This window comes from Leptonychotes weddellii, chromosome 3, assembly GCF_054177405.1.
Source record: "Leptonychotes weddellii isolate Sample4059 chromosome 3, ASM5417740v2, whole genome shotgun sequence".
In the NCBI taxonomy this organism is placed as follows: domain Eukaryota; kingdom Metazoa; phylum Chordata; class Mammalia; order Carnivora; family Phocidae; genus Leptonychotes; species Leptonychotes weddellii.
The window spans coordinates 135,619,024-135,645,039 of record NC_138371.1 but is presented as its reverse complement, the minus strand read 5'-3'; the positions used below and the strand labels follow the sequence as shown (position 1 = coordinate 135,645,039).

The 26,016-nt window shown below is 35.3% G+C and overlaps 1 long non-coding RNA gene across 1 annotated transcript in view; it reads right to left on the bottom strand.

Moving 5' to 3' along the window:
* Positions 1-15,913, bottom strand: part of LOC145720817 (uncharacterized) — a 34,736-nt gene extending 18,823 nt beyond the window's left edge. Inside the window, exon 1 of the long non-coding RNA XR_014144025.1 lies at positions 15,744-15,913. This is a non-coding gene — a long non-coding RNA (uncharacterized LOC145720817). The remainder of the gene's footprint in view (positions 1-15,743) is intronic.
* Between the last annotated feature and the right edge of the window lie 10,103 nt (positions 15,914-26,016).

The following is a 26,016-nucleotide window of genomic DNA, read 5'->3' as shown; positions in this document are numbered from 1 at the left end:
ATCCTTTGGTTAAAAATGTCAAGTGATCACAAGCTTAGTAATTTAAAGGCAGCCCATTTTGCATCTGGACAGCTGGAGTCTTTGTTAAATTTTACTTCTATTAAACTGTTTCCCTATAGTCACACATACTTGCTACAAGTATTTATTTAATGCCAGATATGTCAAATACATTGAAATCACAGAACTAACCGTCCAATGGAAAAGACAAGAATCACCAAATAATAGCACAAATATATTATTATAAATTGAGAAAATGCAGAGAAGGGGAAAAAAAGTTACTGTTAATGTTTAGCTGGGACTCACACAAAAAACAGGCTTAAAAAAGTACTATTGCATGAACTAAGAAGAGGGGATTTAAATGGAGGTTGGGGGGACTGGAGTGGAGGATGCCCAGAGGAGAAGAGGAGAGGAAAGACTGTTTCACTACAGAGATCAGAGTAAGGACAACTGGATGTGTGGGTTCCGAGGCAGACAGCTGCATTCAAGAAACCAAAAGAGGGACAAAGTATGTGACCCAAACTACACAAGAGGGAAAATGCTGCAGGGGGAAACTGGAGAGGTAGAAGAGGTCAGGCAGTTAGGGCGCTAAGGGTCCTTCTAAATTTGCTACTATCTCCACCCTAAAGTGACACACGGTACATTTTCACATTACAATATACATGACAGTAGTTAACTCTGTTTCTCACATCTCAGCTGAACAAGCGTTTCCAATTCCATCCACCATTTTTCACACTGTCCAGAAATGTCACTCTTCCAACTGGCTTCCTCTGCTGTCAAAGCTATACATTTGGGTTTGTTATAAGTTTAACAATGTATTGCTAAAACTAATCACAATATTATACTTGTCATCTTTGTTAAATAATGAGCTGAGCTACTATTGATATTTGCTGTGATCATATGATCCATGTCCAAATCAGGTCATATTTGAAGGTCAAAGTGGGAACTATCATGAAGTGGGAAAGTTACACGAAGACAGTAAATGTAAACCAGTCCTCTTAAGGGCAAACCAGGGTTTATAGTTACCCAAATTACTGCTTCTCTTCCATTGTACACAGTCTACTTCCCTTTGACCTGGAGGATTGCCTGATAAAAACAGGATGCCCAATTAAATTTGAAGGTCAGACAGAGAATAAATAAATCTTCAGTATAAGTATGTCCCATGCAACATTTGAGATCCACTTGTACTAAAGCTTATTATCTCTCTGACCTTCAAATTTAGCTGGAGGTCCTGTATTTTCACTGAATTTGGAAAGACTTCTCCACATCTATAGCACTCTTAGTGGCCTAACGAACATTTCCATCAACTGTGGTTCCAAATGATGACTACTTCTGCACCTGGCATGGCACAGAGACCATTATTACATTCAAGTCTTCCGTAAATCATAAGATTTTCATAATGCTTGTATAGAGGACAGAAAATTACAAACAACTTATTGAGCACCTTCAATATTTCAAGCACTCTGCCATACTCTGCAAATTCAAAAATAAGTAAGACACAATTCCAACTCTCAGGATGCCACCAGAGGAAACAAGGACAAACATCTAAAATGCAAGGTGACAAGTGATATATTAAAAGTGGATAGAAAACTTGATAGGAACATAATCAGGGAGTTGTTAAATATCAGGGAAAGTTATGAAGACTGGGAATTTGATATTGAGTAGAGGTTCACCTGGGAGAAAAACTGGGAGAAGACAGCCCAAAGAGAGCTCCTAGCTTGTGCAAAATCACTATTTGAAAGTGTTTTGGAAACATGGTACAGTGCAGTGAGCATGAGAAGATACAGCTACAGGCGAGATTAGGACAGTGGGCTACAGCAAAGGGCCTTGCTGAAGAGCGTACACTGACAATTCTCATTTATTGAATGTATATCACTTGCCAGGGACAGTGGAAATAAAAGTTAAAACTAGAAAGGTAATTTGGAAGTTATCTGAACCTGGATCTATGACAGAAGAGCAAAGACGATCGTGAAGTACTCAGCTTAGGCAGTGGGCTAGATCGTGATGCCATTTCCCAAGAGGAAAAAAAATCAGAGGAAGAGTCAGTAGGAGGTGAGAGAAGAGGAGGCAAAGTGGAGCTTGGGCATGTTAAATCTAAACAGTGTTTCCCTTTTTATTTTCAATAGGGTGATGGCAAGATCATTTTTACTTGATGACTAATGAAGTTATGAAGTCAGAACAGCATTTTTGTGGATGTTTGGCTATTTTTAGCTTCTTCATTGCCAAAGTGAAGGGTTGTGCAATGAACAGGTACGTGAGTGGCAATGATGCGAGTTTCTCTTGACAATAACTCTAGACCAGTGTAGCCCAGGTCTCGTTTCTCAGGGTCAAGTTCTCACTATTCTGAGATGGAGCTGCCCTCATAGGAAGGTTGATGGCACCCCAGATTGCGAAAGAGAAGTGAATTGATAAGAAAGTTATTTCCTGATTGAATCACATAATTATACAGTTAGCACTGAGTTCTGCTTTTAGAGACCGAAGTTAAAATTTACTTCCTCAGAATGGAGGTGATTGTATGTTAGGCATCTAAGAAAAGAGTGAACAGCATTAATCAGTAATGCATTTACTTTTATAAACCAAAGTTATTTTCTGAGAACCTCAGGAAGTTTCCTTGAAGTCTACTCACTCCAATTACTCTTTGGATCTTTTAGTGAGTTTTTACAAATGAAATTTATATTAGTACAATACTTTTCTAATATTTGGGGTTTCAATTTTTTACTTCTTTTTCTCTCTGCTTCTTTTATTTAAATGACATTTAAAGAGCTAAGGAAACATTTATATATCCCCCCGGTGCTTTGCCCCTGGTAAGCACTCAATAAATGGTTTTGACTGACTACCCAATGTGTATTATAATAGTGGGAAGTTCTTTTTTGCTAAAGAGAAAAATTAACCTATTCCATTCCTTTTTTGCATATAAACTAAGGTTGCCTCTTATCCTTAATTCTGCTATGAAATAGTTCTGCTTTGAAAATGGCAGATATGCAATTTCTAGAAATATAAAATAGAAAGTATTATTTTTAAGTAGCTAGAATAAAATAAACCACAAACATTCATTAAAATAATAAAATAATTAGTATTTTTATCAGTGAAGACTCACATGTATAACTGATTTTCCAAAACATAGCAAAATCATTTTGCCCAGTCATCTAATTATGTATTTATTTTGCTTTCCACTTAGTAAACTTTAATTTTTCTATAATTTATAATTATTTTGAGTCTATTTGTAATATTGACATTTTTCATAATATTGGGAGGTTTAAACCCTATTGAGGCATTCTTTCTACAGTGAAAACATAACCAAATATCATATCAAGATTGTAAGCTATTTGCCATGTGATTGATTTCAGCAGAATATTTTGCTTTACATCACACATGCTATACTGCTTCCAATTCCCTCTTTACTTTTTAGCACAGATCATACAAGGAATGGACCACATTCCCCCGATATTCCAATAATACTAAGATACAGGGCATATCTATCTCACATTCCAAAATTCTGGCAATCTTAGGCCGCATACCAAGTCAATGAATATGTATTAAGTATTCACTTTGCAATTAGAAGAAGAAGATATGCAGTTCTTGGGGGCAGACATCTGTTACTTTTACCAACTTTAAATTTCCTTTATAGTAGGTATGGAGCCTCACACTGGTTTGTAAGCATATACAAAGGGCTTTGTGTCAGCCAGCTACCTCTGATTGTAACAAAACATCCCAATTCTAAGTGGCTTAGAACGAGCATTTACTCGCATGGGTCTGTGAATAGGCAAAAGGGAGCCTTGCTCCTGGCCAGAGCTCAGTGGGTCCAGGGCTGCTCCACATGGTTTTCATCTTCCTCAGTCATATCTGAAGACGGCATTATAAAATGAAATTTTTTTAAAAGAATTCATTTATTTGACAGAGAGAGAGACAGTGAGAGAGGGAACACAAGCAGGGGGAGTAGGAGAGGGAGAAGCAGGCCCCCTACAGAGCAGGGAGCCCCATGCGGGGCTCGATCCCAGGACGCTGGGATCATAACCTGAGCCAAAGGCAGACACTTAACAACTGAGCCACCCAGGCACCCCTGAAATTTTTTTTAGCAATGAAACAGCTTTCCCTTTCCCAGACTGCTTTCTGCATGCAGAAAGTTGGGGGCCCAGAAATATTTTTGTTTTATTTACTATTTAAAGCAGGATTAGTATCTTTTAGTTCAGATTTATGGCATTTTGTAAGATATTTCTTCCAAATACCTTGTGGGTGTTCTATGTATCAGATTCCCCAAGTCTTGGGGGTAAATGTCTTTCTCTCCAGACTTAATTATTTGGTTTTTGGGCATATCTGGCCCACACATTTTCTAGGAGACCTACTGCCTGGCTAAAAGTGTCCACTAGAGACCACTTAATCACTTCTAGAGAATTTAACAGAAGGGTGTTGGGGTCATATCTTTGACTTGGTTTTTACCCTGAGTGTATATCTTACTGTCTGCATCCTTGTTTTAAAATTTGCTAGCAGAAGAGTCTAGAGTTGAGAAAAAGTTCTAGCTTCCAAGCCAACAGTTCTGCTTGCAAACTGGACAATTCTTTCCTTAACGTATGTGTTGCAGAATAGTATTACATGTAGCTACGATGATTTTGATATCTACCTGGCTACCATCCTTCTCCAGTGGACAAGTTCTTAAGGTCCATTTACTATATTACATGTGTTACTGCAAGCAACAACCCTGTCAAATATTTCAACATTTCATATGGTCATCAACTCATCCTGATTTGCCCATGACTTTCCCAGTTTTGGCACTGAATGTCTCACATTCCAAGAAACCTCTCAGTTCCAGACAAACTGTGATAGTTACTGTACTATTATGTAACATGTGACACAGGCTTGCAAATTTTAAAGCATCCTATAACAATGTCCTTATATCTTTTAACAGATTGCTCACCTACCACTTCCCAATTCTAAATATGTATATAATGACAGCACCCCACTTATCAGTAACAATTTCTATATCAGTAGAACAATACATCTCTAAACTCAGTAACTTAAAATTAATAATTTATTATTGTTCCCATGCCTGGGTGGTTGACTGACTGGAACAGGGCTCATCTGGGGGCAGCTCAGTTCCACATGGCTCTTATCCTCTTCAGACCAGTGAGAAAATCTTGCTAAATTCCTTTTATGGCAATGGCTGAGACATAAGAACAAGCCCAACCATACAAGCACAAGTGCAAACTTCTGATTTCTTGATACCTGCTAATACTTCATTGGCCAAAATAAATCAAGTGGCCAAGCCCAAGGTCAACAAGCAGGGAAATACACTGCACCATTAATGGGAGGGAAGGTGTGGAAGAGTAGCAACCAGATTATATTACATTTAAGCACTAATTTTTACTATAAGTTACACTATGTTTCGGTAGTCAGGTATACCTCATTTAGGTGTGAGGTTTAAGTTCTCTTGAATAAATAACTTCATACTATCTAATGAGGTCAGCCCACCCAGTCTTCAAGATTTTGTTTACATTGTCAGAGTGCTATCAGGAAGTAAAGGGCAAATAAGAATATTATGAATTTACCAACCATCTTAGAAGGAGAGACCCAGCTAGAAGCAAGAGAAAGTGTGGATGGAGTTATAATCATGGTGATCAAGAATGCCAGGAGCATTTAAAGAGGAGAGGGCTAACAGAAGAACCAATCGACAGTCGCCCACCCTGTGCAACAACTGACTTTTCTTTTGCCATTTTTACTATCAAATACAATCTTTCTGCTAAGTTGATTGCATCCTGAATTTTTTGGTGCTTCTTTTCCTATTTTTCCAATAGAACAGTCACTGTCCTATTAAGTCTTTTAAAAAATTAATATAGCTATTTCCTATCATAAAAGTAGTTTGTGGTTACTACAGAAAATACAAATAATTAGAGGTTAAAAAAAAAGAAATCCAGAATCCTATAGCCCAGATACCGTCGCCTAAACATGATACAGCATCTTTTTACACTCATTTTTCTATGTATATTTTCCATGGATGTAATAAAAATAGTACGCAAAAATAGTTCTACATAAATTATATCTTCATTTTACAGCTTGCAAGCATGTTCATCTGCAAACCTTCCATTTCAAATCCTTGTATCAAACAGGCTTTCTTTTACTGCTGTTTTCCTGAATTGAAATAGGATATGCTTTTCCTGTATGCTAGGTTCTTAAAAGGGAAGGGGCTCATAAAAAACAAAACTGTAATATAGACTTGTATACAAACTAAATGCAAAACATAATACAAAAATGCAAAACCCTTTGGATTGTTACCAGGGCTTCTTTCCTGGCTTTGACCTGCCTGAAGCACTTAGAATGTCGGGACTCTTTTGCAAAATGTAATGCACCAGTGATGATCCTCAGTTCCTCCAGCCCACACTTCAGCCACAACCGCGAAGATTTCCTGCCAAACGTTTGTTGTTACAATCAAGAATGGATTCAGGCCTTGTTAGTCCAAGGACCCTTATTCAGGCTGCTCTGGAATGGTCCATGATTATCGTGCCAGAAGGTACGTCTGCCTAGCTTTCAGGTGGAATTTCAGAATCCATTCAAAGATTTATTTGGGTGATCAAGCACAGTCTGTGCCTTTTTAAAAGAGCATTCTCCTCAGCCTTGCAGTGAGAAAAACTTCCTCCTGGAGTCTGTTAATATAAGCATGTCAATATAAACATGCTGATTTCAAATCCTAGTCTACAGCGTGTAAGACAGATTTTGCCTTAACCAGTGTCTTACATATGCTAGTTAGTTGTTGGAAGAATTTGTTGTGGGGCGCCTGGGTGGCTAGCGTCTGCCTTCGGCTCAGGTCATGATCTCAGGGTCCTGGGATCGAGCCCCGCGTTGAGCTCCCTGCTCCGCGGGAAGTCTGCTTCTCCCTCTCCCACTCCCCCTGCTTGTGTTCCCTCTCTCTCTGTGTCTCTCTCTGTCAAATAAATAAATAAAATCTTTAAAAAAGAAAAGATTTTGTTGTAGGGAGGCTAATCAAGAGATATTTTAAGAAAAAAAATTAGCAACTTAATTATTTTTGTTTATGCATTTGGGTTTTAGTTTTGATTTTCCTTAAAATTCAATCATAATAACTCTTGTACACACATTACAAAATTGATAAAAGGTCCAGATGGAAAGCAGGAATTCCTGGTTTTTCCAGTGCACAAACCACTCCCTACTGGCAACAACTTTCAGTTCTTCAAGTTATTTCTTCAAGTATTTATTCTGAAATTTAAAAATAATATACCATGCTGCTTTCCCTTAATTTATTCATTTCATAAATTATTTGTTCATATTTTGTGATGCTGGATGACCATTTAGCCTTCCCAAAATTATCACACTCTGTACTCAAATTAACAAATAATATTTACATTATTATAATGGTGACACAAATATTATTCAGAGCTAAGTAGTAGTCTACAATTATTCTTTTTTTTTTTTTTTACACTTTCTTATTTTTCCTCCATTTACAATTTTTGGGGGTCTTTTTCTTTTACTTACATGGCTGACAGTTACAATTGAGAGCCTCAGTGAAGCATGCCTCTCTTTGTCCATGCCCTTTGCTATGTAACTTTGCTATTCATTGTTCATTCCATTAACAAACGGTCTGTTTCCCTTCCTCCTGAATCTGGGCTGGAATTTGACTTGTTTTGACCAATGAAATGAGAATGAAATGATATTATTCTAGTTCCTAGATTAGGTCTCAAAGGACCTCCCTGGAGTTTCTGCTTTTGCTCTCTGGGAACCATGAGACAACATGATGTAAAGAAGCCCAGATGGAAAACCACAAGGAGAGAGAGGCCAAGGCTGCATAACCTTTAAAGACTTTACAGACGAATGCAAATGCTTAAGACCCTGCACAACCAGCAGAAGAATTGCCCTAGAATCCTGAGAGTCAATAATCCCTTGTTGTTTCATGTAAATTGCGTATCCCACAGAAAAAAATGGGATAAATACAAAGAACAACATGGAGTGACTTTACAGTGTTCAAAAGAAAGTAAAAAGAAAAAAAAGAAATAGAATGAGATGTATCAGTCTTTAGTACTTACATTACTTAAATACATGCATTCGAAATAATACCCATTTTGTACAGTTACTATAGATACAGACAATACATAGCAAACATATCAAAATGGTGTCTTACAGTGAAGACATCTTCCATGTGACAAGAATGAAGAAGACATTCTTACGGTGAAGAAATGAAGTGTGGCATAGGGATAAAAAGAAATAAGAAAATTAGGAGTGGGATCTTGCAAAGACCAATGAGGACAATGGCCATAAAATGAGGAGTGTGATGAGTTCAGCCCTCTGCCTCTGAGATACCCTCTCCCCCCAAAAAACCTACCACACACACCACTTACCTTACTCAGATTCATTAAATCAAAACTTTGTTAATGGTGCCCAGCCATTGCTATTATTTTAGAACTCCCCAGGCAATGGTAATATGAGAGGCAATAATGGTTGATAGCTATTAATCTGGCATCATGAGGTTCTCTTCTAAATTTTAATTAATTAATTAATTTACTTACTCTCTGTGTTTTTGTTTGTTTGTTTTCCTGGACTTTTCCTCCTGGAATCTTCCACCTCCAATCTGTTTTCATCTGTAGGTTTATAGCCCATCCGGAAACTCTTTGCTACTCTCTTCAGTCAGTTACACTGTTTCTTGTATCTTAGCTTTTTACCTCAACCTGTTTGCTAACTTCTTTTTATGAAGTTTATTCTTCAGTATCCTAACAATAACGTGTACACTGGAGATAAGTTTTATAAGTCTTTTCATGCTTATAAATGCCTTACTCTGCCTTTATACTCACTTCATAGTCTTGCTAGAAATAAATTTATGAATTGAAAATTAGTCTGTGCTCTTTTGCCTCTCATTTTTTTCCTTTTATAATATAATTGAATTTTATTTATTTATTTTTTCTTCCCTACATCTACCCCTATCAACCCCAACCCAGGAGCTCTTAGAGTTTAGCATTTGGCTTTTAAATAGGTCATGTAGATTTACATGTTTTAATCCCCACATACAGGATAACTAAATTATCTTTTGTAATTGATATCTAGACTAAGACACTATTGTCAAAGAGTATACTCTGTATGATTTGAATCATTTGAAGTTTATTGAGACATGATTTGTGGACTAACACATGATTAATATTTATAATTATGTCATGTATGCTTAATGAATATTTTATAGTTGTTGGGTGAAATATTTTATATGTGCCATTAGGTTAAAATTGTTAAAATGTTTCTTAGATCTTCTACATACTTAACAAATTTTTTGGCCTATTTCACTAATTACTAAGAGAGATGAGTTTAAAAAGAGGTAAAACCGTCCTAAAATTCCTATGGAACCACAGAAGTCCCCGAATAGCTTAAGCAATGCTGAATAAGAAGAGCAAGACTGGAGGCATCACACCTCCTTATTTCAAACTATACTACAAATCTATAGTAATCAAAATATTATGGTGTTCGCCTAAAAACAGACATACAGAACAATGGAACAGAATAGCCCAGAAATAAACCCACTCAAATACATGAACTAATTTCCAACAAAGGCACCAAGAATACACAATGAAGAAAGGATAGTCTCTCTAATAAATGGTGCTGGGGAAATGGGATATACATATGCAAATTAATGAAACTGAACCTCTATCTTATATCACATGCAAAAATCAACTTAAAATGAATAAAATACTTAAAACATAAGATGAAAAACCATAAAAGTCTTAGGAGAAAACATTGGGAATAAATTCCTTGACATTGGTCTTGGCAATGATTTTTTTGGATCTGACACCAAAAGGACTGGCAAAAAAAAAGTAAAAATAAACCAGTTAGACTACATCAAACTAAAAATCTTTTGCACAGCTTTGGAAACCATCAACAAAATGAAAAGGCAACCTACAGAATGGGAAAAATATTTGTAAATCATATATCTCATAAGGAGTAAATATCCAAAATACATAAGAAGCTCATAACTCAATGGCAAAAAAAAAAAAAAAATCCTAAGTAACTCAATTAAAAAATTATCAAAGTAGACAATTTTCTAAAAAAGACATGCAAATGGCTTATAGGTATATGAAAAGATGTCAACATCACTGATCATTGGGAAATGCAATTCAAAACCACAATGAGATATCACCTCATATCTGTTAGAATGGCTATTATCAAAAAGACAAGAGATAATAATTGTTAGTGAGAATGTAGAGAAAAGGGAACTCTTGTCTACTGTTGGTGTGAAAGGAAATGTAAATTGGTACAGCCATGGGGCACCTGGGTGGCTCAGTCAGTTAAGTGTCTGCCTTCAGCTCAGGTCATGATCCCGGGGTCCTGGGATTGAGCCCTGTGTTGGGCTCTCTGCTCAGCAGGAAACTGCTTCTCCCTCTCCGTCTGCCTGCTGCTCCCCCCGCTTATGCTCTCTGTGTCAAATTAAAAAAACATTGTTTAATAAATAAATAAATAAATAAATAAATAAATAAATAAGTACAGCCACTATGGAAAACAGTAAGGAGATTTCTCAAAAAAAAAAAAAAATTGACCACCAATTAAAAATTGATTACCGTATGTTCCCCAATTCCACTACTGGGTATTTTTTTAAAGGAAACGAAGTCACTATATTGAAAAGATAACTACACCTCCATGTTCACCGCAGCATTATTTACAACAGCCAAGACACTGAAACAACCTAAGTGTTGATCAATGGATAAATAAATATTATTCAGCCAATAAAAAGGAGATCTTACCATATGCAATGACATGAATTAATCTGGAGGGCGTTATGTAAGTAAAATAAACCAGAAAGAGAAAGGCAAATACTGTATGGCATCCCTTACATGGGGAAACCTATTTTTTTTAAAAAGTTGAACTCAAAGAAACAGAATATAGAACATTTGGTAACTGGGGGTTGGAGGCTGGGAGAAAAGGGGAGATGTTGGCCAAAAGGTACAAACTTTTTTAAGTTTTAAAAAGAATAAGTTCTGGAGACCTAATGCACAATGTGGTAACTATAGTTAATAATAATGTACATTTGAAATTTTCTAAGAGAGTAAATCTTAAGTGTTCTCACCACACACACACAAAATGATAACTACGTAATGTGATGAATATATTAATTAGCTTGATTGGGGTAATCATTTCATAAAGTAGAAAGTATATGAAATCACATTGTACACTTTATAAAATATTACAATTGTATTTGTCAATTATACCTCAATAAAGCTGGAAAAAATAGTTCTTGGTACAAAACAGGCACTGAACAATTATTTGTTGAATAAATGAATCCCTAACTGATATAAATGACAATAAATAAATAAACAAATAAACAAATAAAATCAACCACTATGATTATGGATTTATTTCAATTGCCTTACATAATTTAAGAACATTATTGAGACAAATTAAAATAGCACAATTTCCTGGTGAATTGAATCTTTTTATCATTTTGAAGTAACTTTTATTTCTAATAATGCTTTTTGCAACAAAGTATATTTTGAATGTCATCAATGTACTTAAAATTGCTTTCTTTTGGGGGCGCCTGGGTGGCTCAGTTGGTTAAGCGACTGCCTTTGGCTCAGGTCATGATCCTGGAGTCCCTGGATCGAGTCCCGCATCAGGCTCCCTGCTCGGCAGGGAGTCTGCTTCTCCCTCTGACCCTCCCCCCTCTCACGTGCTCTCTCTCTCTTTCTCTATGTCTCAAATAAATAAATAAAATCTTTAAAAAAAAAAATTGCTTTCTTTTGGTTGGTATTTACATGCCTATCTGAATGTAAATGTTACATTAATCCTTTTTATATTACTCTATTTCAGATTTATCACAAACAACTTATGACTGGATTTTATTTTTTATCAAATAATTATCATCTTTGAATTCAAACATACTTGTACATTAACATATGATTACTGCAATATTTACATTTAATTCTATCATCTTATTTTATGCTTTCTATTTGTCCTCTGTTTTTGCCTTCTGTAGAATTAAATCATTATTCTGTTATCATTCCACTTTGTCTTTTGTACCAATACGAGAGTTACATATTTTGCTTCTTTCATTGGTTACCATAGTGGAAAGGAAGGAGTTAAACAGCTAACCTCTAATTCATTCCTTTCCAGATTACAGGAAGGATGTACCCAGGGGAAAGAAAACAAGGCAGGTGACCTGGCCTAATTTCCTGATAAACACGACTACTGGTATTCTAGGTAAACAGATTAATGATATTTTCTAGGAGGTAAATCTTTATGGAATGTTTTAAAGAGGAATTTCAGGCTAAAGGATTACTTATAGTAATAAGCCTTTTAGAATCCATAAATTTATGAAGCATTTTTCTCTAAGAATACATCATGTAAACTGGAAGTATGAAATGGACATGAATGAACCCTCCCAGTTGTGTGAGGTGATAATTTATGTACCTCACTTAGAAATGACTTCCAGTCTGGACCAGAGACTGGATATCCCTTAAGAGAAGGAAAACTTGAGTAGCTACCTCAATGCCCATACCTCTCCCTGCTCTGCAGATCCTCTTTATCACCTCTATTCATTTTTTTTTATGTTATGTTAATCACCATACATTACATCATTAGTTTTTGATGTAGTGTTCCATGATTCATTGTTTGCGTATATCACCCAGTGCTCCATGCAGTACGTGCCCTCTTTAATACCCATTACCAGGCTAACCCAACCCCCACCCCCCTCCCCTCTAGAACTCTCACTTTGTTTCTCAGAGTCTATTCTTGAAATTAATAGTAAAACTTGATAAGGGTTAGGAGTTTGATTTGAAAATCAGGTCTTCTGTATTGGTTCATCTGGATTGCAACATGCGTTCTCTACTTACCAAATGTAACTTGAATCAAAACTTTTGCTCTCTTACTTGATAAATTAATTACTTTAAATTACCAGAATAGTTTATTCTCTGTCAGTTTATGTACTATTTCTGTATTTGTTTTAATTCTCTATTTTATAATCCAAAACATTTTCTTGTTTTGGGTCTTTTTTCTTATTTGTTTGCTGGTTTTAGACAATTAATGCTCATTTGTTCTCCCTTCTGCAAATATTTACCCCACTATTTTGGCTCTTCATTCTTTCCTATCCTCAAATCTTCCATTTTGGATCACTTTGCTTTACACTAACATATATCCTTTATAATTTAATTTAGTGTACTTCTCTGGGTGGTGAATTGTATGTTTATATTTCTTTGAAAATGTGTATTTTGAAGATTTTATTTATTTATCTGAAAGAAAGAGCAGAAGCAGGGGAAAGGGCAGAGGCAGAGGGAGAAGCAGGCTCCCCATTGAGCAGGGAGCCTGACTCAGGGCTCGATCCCAGGACCCTGGGATCATGATCTGAGGTGAAGGCAGATGTTTAACCAGCTGAGCCACCCATGTGCTTGAAAATGTGTATTTTGAAAGTGATTTTGAAATATATATTCATTGGGTATAATATTCCAGGTTAGATTTTTTTTTTTTTAATCAAAGGTTTCTGGGGCACCTGGGTGGCTCAGTCAGTTAAGCGTCTGACTCTTGGTTTCAGCTCAGGTCATCATCTCAGGGTCCTGGGATTGAGCCCCATGTCGGGCTCCATGCTCAGTGCAGAGTCTGCTTGACCCTCTCTCTCAACCTCTGCTCCTACCCACCCTCTCTCTCAAATATAAAAAAATCTTTAAAAAAATTGAAGTTTTCTCATTCTATTGTAAATATATATTACAGAAGATATAAGTAATAGATTACTATAATTTTTATAGTATCCTCAATGCCTATTTTCTATTTTGTATTTTCCATATCTTCTCTATATTCTTTAATAATTCTGATTAATAAGCTTCATTTAGTTGTGTTTAATCTATAGTTTTTAATTTTAATTTTTGTGTTTTTCACTTTCAGAGTTTCTATTTGATTCTTTTCCAAATCAGCATTTTACTTTTTATAGTTTCTTGCTCTCTGTAATTATTTTCAAGATTTTCCCCCATGTCTTTTAAAGTTGGTTATTTTATAACCTGTGTCTGATAATTTCAATATCTCAAGTTTTTGTGCTGTTTTTTGTTTTGTTTTTCACTGATTTTTATTTATTGTGTCTTACTGTGTGTCTAGTTATTTTAGGCTATAACTTGAACACTGTGTGAAAATTAATTTATGGGGTAATTTGAGGTCTGGGTTAACAGATCTTTTTCCCAGAAAAGAATTTCATTAGCTTCATCTGGAATCCTAAGGGCACTATATTTCCAGGAAATATTTAGTCCAATTATACATGTGAAGTTCACTGGACCATTCAGGAGCCAGAACACTAAACTGAATTATTGATGAAGTCCTAATAATTCCAGTTAGTTTTGCCATGAAATTATAGCCAATCAGTTCTCAGCTTAAGATGGGGAAGGGTATCAGACTCTGTCTTGTGCACAAACCTGGTTTTTGGCTTTTATGTCTTTGTCCCTTAAAGTGCCAAAAACACAGCTCAGTTTCATAGCTGTTTGGTCTATATAAACAAATGTCCACAGGGTAAAGGTAACTTGTAGTGCTAGGTTTAAATATCCGAATTTTTATCCTTTCCTAAAAATTTGGACAGATTAAAAGTGATATTGTTAGCATTTCAGTTGCTTTTCTAAAGTTTTTTTTCTTTTAATAATGGCTACATAGCTTATAGAATTTTTATTTAAAGAGAAATGGAAAACATTGATGTGATGTAACTTTTGTTTTTTTCTATCATTTCTCTTGATAGTTCTTTTCTGATGATACTATATTACTGCTGTTTTATTTGAAATAAAATATAAGAATATGCTAATGGCAGGGGTGCCTGGATGGCAAATTGGTTAAGCGTCCGACTCTTGATTTCAGCTCAGGTCATGATCTCAGGGTCTTGAGATGGAGCCTGGTATCAAGCTTGGTGCTCAGCAGGGAGTCTGCTTGAGAGTCTCTCTCTCCCTCCCCCTCTGCCCCTCCCTCCCTCTCTCTCTCTCTTAAATAAATACATAAATCTTTAAAAAAAATATGCTAATGTCAAGAAATGGTGACAAAATTCCCCATTTATAAGTCATTTACACATAGAAAAGCCAAGTGATCCCAAATAATCACTATTAATTCAGTACTAAAAATTATCAAAGTAAAATAATTCATAACTTGAATACTAATAAATGTATCTCAAACTAAATAGAAAATTATTCCTGAACTTTTTTATATAGCAAACTTCATATTTGTAAAAAAAAAGTTATTAATAACTACAAGTATATAATCCCATCCTTAAAATAAGTAGTTGTTTTTCTTGAAAACAAAAAGTAATATGAAGGATTGAGAATAAGGTAACTTCACCATTTTATCAAGTGGATTTACAATAGCTTATCCAGGTGGCTTTGAGTTCTCTTTCTCCTCTCCTCCCCAACGACCCTCTTATCTCTTGAGTTTCAGACAGTCAAAAGTACATGGTTGGCTGAGGCTGATAGTTAAGGGGGTTTCATAATATATAACTCTACTTCCACTTTTTAACATTCTAATTTACTGGTTAGGCAAATGTTGAGTTTGTGAAATAAACCATCCAATTAAATTGGCATCTTTTTCTTTGTTCTTTTTTCAAACTGTCCTCTCTCTCTCTCTGCCCCTCCTCCCCTGCTCCTGCATGTGAGCATGCTCTCGCTCTCTCTCAAATGCCTTAGTGCCTATGCAAAGTACTTATGCAAAACTATCAGCTTAAAGGGAATCAACAGTAAACTGTCAAATTGCTGCATTGGTAACCGCAAGCAAGTTGGCAAGCAGCTTGGCAATGAAGAAACAGAAAACTCTACGGACATACATACCTCCCCTTTTGCTGCTGACATGGTAGATGTGTTGCCTGTAGCCCACTGGTCCTGTGTAGTCAATTGGATGACAACAGATTGCTATCAGAGAGTCCTCATTCATGTGTTCTGAGGAGTATCTGGCAAGGCCTACCCCTTCCTCGCAGGTGCTGTGCTCCACTGCAGGTGACAGAATCTTCCTTGAGACAATCCAACTTCTGGAAGAAAAAAGAAAGCCAACTTCAGCTGTTGAGCCATAGCACAGAGTCGACAAGAGCTTTGTCACAACTTTTAAATATTCATGAATCTCCAGGAGTTGGAGGCAATGGGGAGACTAAGCTGGCCAGGAGAGGAATGCTGTCCCTGTGTTAATGTGATAAGAAATGGTATGAAAAACTTTTGGTATTAAGCATTTCAGCTGTATCATATTAGCACTGTATCATAGACCTCGCTTTTCTCCAGCACAATACAGAAATCATTATTATGTTAAGACTTTCTTCCTAAGAAATAATTGGGAAAAAAGCTAATGGGATAGGAAACCTAAAATACATTGAGATTTCAACACTTTTCTTTAAAAAAAAAGGGGGAATCTTTAAAACTCTTCCTCAAATCAAAATATATTTGAAAACATTTGGTTTACAGTGTCTTCCAGAAATGTCATAAACTAATTTTGTTAGAAAATTTGTATTACTACTTATTCTTATTTTATCTATTGGCAGAAATGTGGGTATATGTGCTCGTGGATGTGTTTGGGGAGTCTGTGTGTGTGTGTGTGTGTGTGTGACTGCGTATGTGTTAAGGTTTGTGTGGGATGTGAGTATAAGGTATGTGAATGTGCTCTTATAAGAATAGGCAGTAACCATAAAATTAGAGCTGGAAAGGGTCCATGAAATCATGTGAGATGTTGACCTTCAAATTTTCCAAATGACTTGTGAAGAAATACACGTCAGATATGTACTATAGAATTCCTATTCTGTTCTTTATAAAAATGGACAAATTTTAATATAAAAATTCATGAGTAAATCAACATTCAATATCTGTAAGCAAAATTATCTAAAATGTTTCACCCATAAAATGGTCCAGCTATCTTATTTGAATATAGAGAATAAAAAGAGCTATTTTTTTCTATTTACTAATTTCATTTTGAAAAGTGGGAGAGGTAGGAAAAAGGAAGAAAGAAAGGAAGGAATGAAAAGAAAGTGTCAAAAGTTAAAAATTGCTGAAGTAAAACCAATGAATTACTGAAGTAGTAATTGGTAAACATTCCTTGTGCATACACCAAAAAGACAGTTTGTGAACCCAGAGCCCTCAGACCAAAAGATGGAATGAAGCTCAGGGGCGTATTTTTATAAAGCAGCTTATACAGTGAGAAAGCAGTGGCGGTTTACTCTTCACAGTGACTGGTTATAGTATTAGAATTCTCTTAAATGATAGGGAATTGATTAGTGGTCCCCTCATATCAATTTTGGAAAAGAGTTCAAGTTTCCTGATGATTTCCAGAGGCACAAGCAAGAAATAACCCAGGTCACGTTAGTCTTGGAAAAGAAGCTAACCTAAGCTTTGTTTGTATGACTAAATTGGTTTTGTCTGCTCAGGGAATTTTCAAGGCTGGTCTCCATTTGTTTTTTATTTTAACAGAATAAAGGAAAGAAAGAAACAAGGTGGGAGAAAGAGAAAGAGAAGAAAACAGAGTGAAAGTTCTGATCCTGATATGTACATAATTAGCCCATAAACATGTGGGCTTCCCTAGGCTAACTACTGAAAGTTCCCCTCCCTAACCACTCTCACACATTCTCAGGCTGCCTTCTGTGATTTTTTTCCCCCAAAAGTTTAGGGATTAGTTTCAGGTTAAGAACAAAAAGATGCCAAGCACTAAATTCAAGAAAAACCTGTTTTAGACACTGTCAGAACTGAAGTCAGAATAACAGGAAAGGATTTCAAGGATTCTCAGTCCAATGGCTTCATTATACAAATGGGTAGACCAAGTAAGCCCTGGGACACTGTTTCAGTCAGTTGAAGCTGCTATGATGAAATATCATATAGGGGTGCCTGGGTGGCTCAGTCGGTTAAGTATCTGCCTTCAGCTCAGGTCATGATCCCCGGGGTCCTGGGGTCCTGGGATAGCAGCCCTGCTCATTCAGGAGTCTGCTTTTCCTCTCTCTCTCTCTCTGCCCCTCCTCCCCTGCTCCTGCATGTGAGCATGCTCTCGCTCTCTCTCAAATAAATAAATAAAATCTTAAAAATATATATATCATATAGACTAGGTGGCTTAAACAACAAAAACTTATTTCTCATGGTTCTGGAGGATGGAAGTCAGAGATTAAGGTACCAACATGGTCAGTTCCCCTCACACAGACTTTCCTTGGTGTCACAAACTGAGGGAGATCCCGTGTCTCCTCCTCTTTTTATAAGGGCACTGATCCCATCATCAGGGCCCCACTCTCAAGGCCTAATCCAACCCTATTTACCTCCCAAGTCTCTCCCCCCACACACACTTCCAAATAACGTCAACATATGAATTTGGGGAAGACACAAACCTTTAGTCTGTAGCAGACACTGAGACTTGCCTAAGGACCCTGCCTCAGATATTCTACAAATTGGTCTAATATAATTTCCACTGCAAGATGACCCAATACCTGTTATTCAAAGGGGTTAAAAAGAAGGGAAAGAAACAAGTTATCAGGGGATTCACTCAAATCTAATCTTTTGCAGGCATATGATTCAACTCCATCCTATCCACCTCTTTGAAGGCACTGAGCCATCCACTTTCCCATCTTCAGTTTATCTCTCCCTCTATTCTATAAACTTTTCTTCTTTTAATTCCCATCATCCCACTCAACTACATCCCTAGTGCAATTCTTTGCACAGTCAAAGGCTACAAAATAGTCTACATTCATATCTCCACTACCGTATTCTCTACTGCTCCTCAACATAGGCATACTGTGGTCTGGGTTCTATCCTTCTCATTCTTCAAAAGCAGAACTGAGTAAAATCACACGTGAGGGGATTGCAAATATTATTTAAACTTCTATTATCCAATGCTCATAGTGACAGATTTTATGTATGTTGCTCAATTTACCCATCCAAAACAAATTGAGGATTATTTACATTTCAGAGAGGAGAAAACTGATACTGAAATATTAAGTAACTTGTCCATTATTGTTCAGTTTGTCTAACTATACAGATCATTGCTGCCTATCATCTTTGTCTTATAATTTCTTTGTAACCCTCTTACCTCTAAGTTACATTTAAAAAATATTTTTCCATAAATTCCCCAAGATTTAATTGATTCCTCATTCTAATACATCAAACTTGCTCTTACTAACTACTAAATCTAATGGCTTCTTTTTCAATCTTGATTTCATTTTCTAATTAATTTCCATTTGATTAATTTTTGGCTTTGGGCATTATCAGCTCTCAATCTATTCTGGTACAGAGGGGCATTTAAGAGTGTGAGCTGCAGTCAGAACAGAGTTTCAACTTCATCGCTAACACTTACCAGATATGTGTGGCATTACCATATTTAACTGTTTTCTGCTTCATTCAACTCATTTTAAAAATTAAGAACATAACATAGTATTTCAAAGACTGTGGGGGGGGTGTGGCATGAAATAAAGTGTGTAAAGGGCTCAGTACAGTCTAACACCTAAGGACTCTATTAAGAGTACCCTTTATTCCCTACTGAAATGATTACCTCTTTTGTTAGCCCTACCAATCTGATTTCTTTTTCTCAGACTCTTATGGCAGCCTCTTGATTATTATAATCCAGATTTCTGCCTTTGACTCTCATTTCCCTCACCATTATCCCAAGATGCTTTTATCCAGTCTATGGTTCACCTGCCACTTCTAAGCTGATTTTTTAAAAATATAATTACATCTCTAAGTCTCACCTCTCCCCAGAAACTGGCCTGCATGTCTAAGTACTCTTGCTTGTCATTCTTTCTCAAATAAGGAATATGAAACCTAACAAGTTTAACAGATTATTTGTCACCTTTTCCCATAAAATATGCTCCCACTTATCAAGGAAAGAAATCATAGTCATCCAGAAATTTTCTCAATTCTTTACCAATTATTATCCAAATGTATTAATATGGAGGGCACACTTCTCATATCTTGATTTTCCCCTCTATTAACATATCCCCACCGCTCTACTTCATGGCCTCCAAATGTCACACTCCCTGGGCAACTTGCTCTTCCCAAAATGTTTTGCTTTAGTATTCCTGAGCATCTTTGACCATGCTGTTTGCTCTACTTCTTTTCCTGTCTAGTAAATTCCTTTTGTTTTATTTTTAATTTTTAAATGCCATTGATTCCCTAAGCCTTAATGGGGATTTCTTTTATGTGCTTCCATTAAAACTTTACAAGTGCTCTTCATGTGATATTATAATCATTTGATCCCTCTGCTTCCAGCAGTCTGAATATTATTCACTTTTATATACAACTAGATCTTGAAGATCTCTGATACCAATTCATTGAATGTTAGTTTATCACCTAGTAATAATTTTTTTCCCTTTGGGGAAAAACTAACTCATTCTTACATAAAATTTCTTATAGTTCCCAGAAAAAATTTTAGCAAAAAGTTGAGATTCAGTTTATAAAAGTACATGTGTTATACTTACCACATAATGTTTACACTGCATAGTACTTGATACAAACAAAAGAATATGTCACATATAAATAAATTCTGAATAAAAATGATAAATTAACCCACCACCCAACTTAACTAGATCAAACCCCAAGATTTTTCAATCTTTGTTCCTTTTTTATGCCATCCCCTGCCTTGCTCTCAGATATAGCGACTAGTCTGGATTGTACATTCATAATTCCCTTCTTTTAAAAAAAAAAAAGTGCAGTTCTTTTCATATGTAAGTATCCTTAAACAGTGTTAAATTGTTTCCTAAGGTGGGAGGGATCAATTGATCTACCACCAACAGACCAGCAGTATATGAATATTCCTACTGATTCTCATGTTTACCCATACTTGGTCAGACTTCTTAATTTTGACCAATTTAGCAAGTATAAACATACCATCTCAGTGAAGTTTTAATTTTAATTTCTCTGATTACTAATAAAGCTAATCTATTTCTTTATTGGCCCTTTGATTAAAATAGGATCTTATATTTTCTACCTGTTGCTTCTTGCTACCCAGTGTGAGTTTTCAATACAGGACTATGAACTTAGTACAGTATGATGGGATTAGTTTGGCTAAATAACTCCAAAGTCTATGTGAATTTAAGGATCAGTTGTCTTTTAACTAGTGGAATACAAGGAAAAAGTAGTCAATTCATAAAACAAAGCTATTCTATATTTCACTGTTATCCAATATTTAAGTTATAAAGGGTGTTATAGAAACTCTCAGAGTCAGAATTTTTAAGTAATGAAATTTAGAGATTCTAATCCAACACATTTTTTAAATAAATTATAAAACTGAGACACAGAAGAATGTCAATAATCTGGTTAAGATCATAGAAATGATTAGAGAGAATTAAAGTCCATATCTTATTCCTGTTAATTCAGGATTCTATGCTATCCTACAGGATTCTACGCCAGCCGAAAGTGGGACTAGTTTATATCAGACTCAGAGAAAGAAGATTAGAAATCTATGAGCAGGTAGAGATAAATTTCAATATGTTATTAATATTTTAGATCTGTTTTAGCTATTGTTATATATGAATTGCTGACTGATAAGAATAGAAAGACTTTCTCCTGTCCTGTGTTGTTTTGGAACAATGCAAATAATTTCTCTGAAGGAATGTAGTACTAAGAGATATTGAAATAAATATTACAAAAACAAAACTTTGAAATACCATTAAAAATGCTTTGATACAAAAAAGTAAAAGCTTGTAATTACACTAATTTTTGCAATAAAAAGCTATTTTATGTAATTGTTCATTTCATAATCTCATAGACCCTAGAAGAAAAAAGGATTTCTTCTTTGAGTTGACAAAAATAGTATTGAAGGAGTATGTGGAATAGAAGGAATATGTAATATGCAATATCCTTATGTGGAATAAGAAGGTGAAAAGCCAATTGAGCCTTCTAAAGTCACAACTAAATTCATTATAATGTTGTTAATCAGGGCCTAGTTCACTATATGCTGATATAAGGTTACTTCTGCATTGCCTCAATGCTGTTGTTGCTTATTCCATGAAACTTAAGAAATTTGTAGTAGGCATCTTCATCTATAATTATAACAGATCATAATATCCACAACTGAAAATTTATCAGAACTGTAATTCAATGAAAGATAAAAGACAAATATGTAACAATGTAAGATAACTGTAAATAGAATTCACTTCTTCTACCTTGCCATTAGTGAGATATTTAGAGGCATGACCTTCACCTTTCTGAGCCCAGTTTTCCCTATATATAAAGTGAGAGGTTTATAACATGAATCGGGCCCTAAAGCATCTAAATGTGTATAAATCTAATAGATAATTCTAACTTTGCAAAATGTACAAGACAACCATATCTGAGCTTACCTACATTTATTCTATTTGTATTGTTAAAGGGTTTTATTAAATTATTTTTTTTTTGAGGGGGGAGTTGTTTGTTTTCCGGCTGGACTTTTTTTTTTTTTTTTTGGTATTATATCGTTGTCAATGATTTCAATATTTTTCTGACAGAGTAATAAAATAATTAATTAGAATGAGTTACAATTTAATCCAAATCAAAAGAAAGACACCAATCTCTAAGCACAAAAAATCAGGACCTTCAATATTCTAAATTCTTTATTTCATTGTTGCACATACTTTTTCTAGCAGGCCCATACAAATTTGTAACCTTATCTACACATAAATTCCCTTGACAATAAAATGTCTTTCTTTCCCCTTTTCACACTTTAGAATGAGTTTAACACACCAGGGAGCACTTTTATCCATTCCCACAAGAAATTCAGCATCTTCTTTAAGACTTTATGATCCTCATATTATTTGCTGTTGAGCAGGCAATAACAAGAAGATATTCTGAAATCTAACGTGTGCTCAGTTTTTTGTTTTCCTTGACTAGACTAAAGGTATGGATAGGAAAATCAAATCTCAGCATTTATAGCTCTTGCAGAGTCTATGTAAATTATAATAAAGAAAAACTGAAATTCATCTGCTGTTTACTTAGGACACTAGGCAGAGTTTGCGCAGGCTTAGAGTTACTAAAATATTGTTTTCTTTGTAGACTGAGAAAAAAAGAATTTCGATAGCCCCAGGATATGGGTAGACTGTCCTGAATGCTTTGTCCTCCTTCTTGACCAGTAACCTTACAAAGTAACAGATATACATTGACATTTAAGGATCTGAAGAGAATGAGCAATTAAGGTACACCTCTTTAAAATATCAGGTAGGTCAGACAGACATTGGAACAGTCTCAGTGATTGCTGTTTGTTGTAAATATCATACATATTTATATGTTAATTATATCTGATACTTATATACAAAATTTAAATATATATAATATTTATTGAGAATACGCTCAATAGCTGTAGTCACCTATGGAGGTATATTAGGTAAGAGTAAATCTATGATTTTTTAAGAAGCCATTTCTTTATTAATTTTTAAAGCAATGGATATTTGGAATAAATGATTCCAAAATAAGTCAATAAGTATATAATTTGGAGCAAGAATGGAGGTCATAAAATGACATCAGGTATTATCAGATATTAACAATAGTGAGGCTGTTAAGAGTACAGGGTCTGGAGCCAGTTTGTCTGGATTTAAATTCCAGTTCCATTATTTACGAGTTATTGGACCGTGGACAAGCTACTTAAAATTTGTTGAAATTATTCTAAGGTTTTAAATCTGATTCTCTTCTCCTTCCTAAGCACAAGGAAGGACTATATTTCCTCTATCTCTTACAAATGAGCAAGAGATGTGATGAGTTCTGGCCAACGGCCTATGAGTGGAAAAGATACATGCATAGTAGGGCAGAGATCAGCATGAGTTCTCCATGTTTTCTCCTTCCCAATATAGAGTCCCTCAAAGTTAAGAAATGGGATGGAGGGGTCATAAGCAATGGAAATTCCATCAACTTGGTCCTGAGTAATAATACATGGAGACCAACAGTGGACATGTAATATAAGCAAGAAATAAATCTTGGTTTGTGAAGCTGCTGAGGGCTTGGGATTAATTTGTTACTGCAGCATGACCTTGCCTAATTCGGCTAATATATTCATTGTGTCTCAGTTTCCTTACCTGTAACTGGAATAATAACAGCATCTAATTATTTCTATGATTGTCAACAAGACTTTATTGAAGCATAAGATCAATACAGGGTTTTTTGGGGTTTTTTTACACAATATTTTATTTATTTATTTGAGAGAGACTGAAAGAGAGCACAAGTTGGGGGTGAGAAGGGGGAGAGGGAGAAGGAGAAGCAGACTCCCCACTGAGCATGGAGCCCAATGTGAGGCTCATTCCCAGGACCCTGAGATCACGACCTGAGCTAAAGGCAGACACTTAACTGACTGAGCCACCCAAGCACCCCGATCAATACAGTTTTTTAATTCCTATCAATAGTAGTAGTTTATATACACCCTCAATAGATTTTAAATTATAGAACATGCTACCTGTCATAAAGTCCAGATTTAGTCAGCAGTGAGTTCACATTTCTGCAATGCTTATCATCTCAAATTAAAAATCAAAGTCTCAAATTCTGCTGTAATAGAAAATAGCTCTACTATGATATATAATACTTTTGTCATGTGAAATATCTGTATGTTGACTGACATATCCCAGTTACTGACTTACTAATGATACGTTTGATTTTTAGAAACAAGACATTTTTTCTCTTATGCAGTGGAATTATAAGCCAGATAAATGGGAGAAGTAGGGGAGGGTAGAAAGAGACAATAGTGAAGACTAAGAGACACTGCAAAGGATTACTGCAGGATTCTTCTGTAATGCTCTGATGATAGCCTTATCTATTAAGATTTGGGATTGAAGACTACTTGAACCCTAAGAGTGAAAAAAGAACTTTTTTTTTTGCTTCAGAAATTTAAGCTCTTTATAGACACATTTTTAGTTAATCTGCACATCAGAGAAAAGTGTTATTTTCTGTACTTTGCAGATAAGAAAAATAGACCATAGACCACAGGAGGAATAAAAGAGAGGTACTCCTTACCCAAAGGCATTTACTCTACTGGGGCAGCAGCTCTTAAGTTTTCATTTTCATTCAGTTGGTCATTTACTGCTCTCCCTCATGTTTTAAACTACAGACAAAAATGAAAAGAACAGTGTATCAAAGCAAAGAAAAAAAGGAAACATTTTCCCTGGAGGAGCAAAGTATCTTTACATTACTCATTTTGCTGAACTCTAGGAAAGAATTTATTGACCAAGGAAAGGAACAAATGGATTAGCAGATCTCATGGGACCAACCGTCTCTGGATGCTAGGAGGTCCCATCCAGCAGAGACAAAAATGAGAATATGACACTTCCTATATTGAATTTTGAAGGAAAGAATTTCATATTCCTTCAATAAACAGAGTTAGCCACATTACACTTTAACTCTGGTAAAGGAATATTAATTACACTGTGTATGCTCACATTAGAGTACTACATAATACATATTATAGTCAAAGTACATTAATGTTAATATACATTATTATATTCATTAAAATTAAATAAATAGTGCTTGCAAGTACTGCATAAACAGGCAGAGTCTCCTGTGTTTAGAAATTTATTATCTGTGTTGCTAGTGAAACTTAAAGACATTTTAAAATATCTAATAAATAATTAAAATCTAAGAGATTAGTGCTTTTAGCCACTTAAAAATTATTAGTTGAACATTAACTATTTGCCCAGTCTGTGTGAACCATGATATATACGGAGCTGGTTATTTAATCGGGGAAATACAAGTCAAGACAGAGCAAATAATTAAGAAATTTACCAAACATTTGAAAGAAAAAAATGGCACCATGACCCCTATTGTATAATAAAATCTATAAAGCAATAAGAAAAACTACCAATTCCCCCCAAAATGAAAAACATAAAAGAAATTTTCTATTTGCTCAAATTATTACCATTCCAATAAAAACAATAATAAATTCTCTTTGGAACTATCATATTAGAAATAAATGAAAAATATGTATGTTATCTAGTAGTGATATCACTGTAGACAAATGAGTACCCTCATACCCTACTAGTGCTATCATAAACTACCAAAAAATTCTTAAGATATATTTACTGAAACATACCAGAAAACCTTAAATTTTACATCCCATTTAAAACACATATCCAGGGATGTCTGGGTGGCTCAGTCAGTTAAGCATCTGCCTTCGGCTCAGGTCTTGATCCCAGGGTGCTGG